At 38.6% G+C, this 570-nt stretch overlaps 1 non-coding gene across 1 annotated transcript in view; it reads left to right on the forward strand.

The window, feature by feature from the left end:
- The first annotated feature begins 552 nt into the window (after positions 1-552).
- LOC142356859 (large subunit ribosomal RNA) overlaps positions 553-570 on the forward strand; it is a 3,522-nt gene continuing 3,504 nt past the window's right edge. The window contains exon 1 of the ribosomal RNA XR_012761506.1: positions 553-570. This exon is cut by the window's right edge and continues 3,504 nt beyond it. This is a non-coding gene — a ribosomal RNA (large subunit ribosomal RNA).

Raw genomic sequence — 570 nt, forward strand, 5'->3', positions numbered from 1 at the left:
TGCAACGAGTATTATGTTGACTGTAGTAAGCGAAAGCCGAAACAGCAACATGTGAAAGCTGTTGAAATTTGTGGTCATTTTGCAATAAGTACAAGGAGTGTAACTAGTAGCCAGGTCAAAATTTGGGATAAGAATGAGCAAAAATTCTGCATGAGAACAGTTGAAATTATGAAACTAAATTACAAAGACTAGTATTATGTTGTTTCGAGTACGCGAAAGCGGAAACATCAACATGTGAACGTTTGTAACGAAGTTTCGTTAATTTTCAGCCTAGTACTGAGCAAGAACGAGTAGCCTCATCTCCAATCCCACGCAAAATGTAGTGAAATATGTGAGTGAACCTTATTCACGGTGAGGGTTTCCCGAGGTCTGTATTGCAGCGAGTATTATGTTGCTTCTAGTAAGCGAAAGCTGAAACAACAACATTTGAAAGTTGGAATTAATGACTGAATGGAAACTTCGACCTGTGTTTGATAGTAGTAGCGAACAAAACTGCTGAATCGGTTTCTGTCTCATATTGGTCAGTGAACCAATTAAGAGACAATCAACTACATAACCTGAATTGGGCGA

Source organism: Convolutriloba macropyga, unplaced genomic scaffold, assembly GCF_964194025.1.
Source record: "Convolutriloba macropyga unplaced genomic scaffold, txConMacr16.3 SCAFFOLD_1222, whole genome shotgun sequence".
NCBI classification, from domain to species: domain Eukaryota; kingdom Metazoa; phylum Xenacoelomorpha; order Acoela; family Convolutidae; genus Convolutriloba; species Convolutriloba macropyga.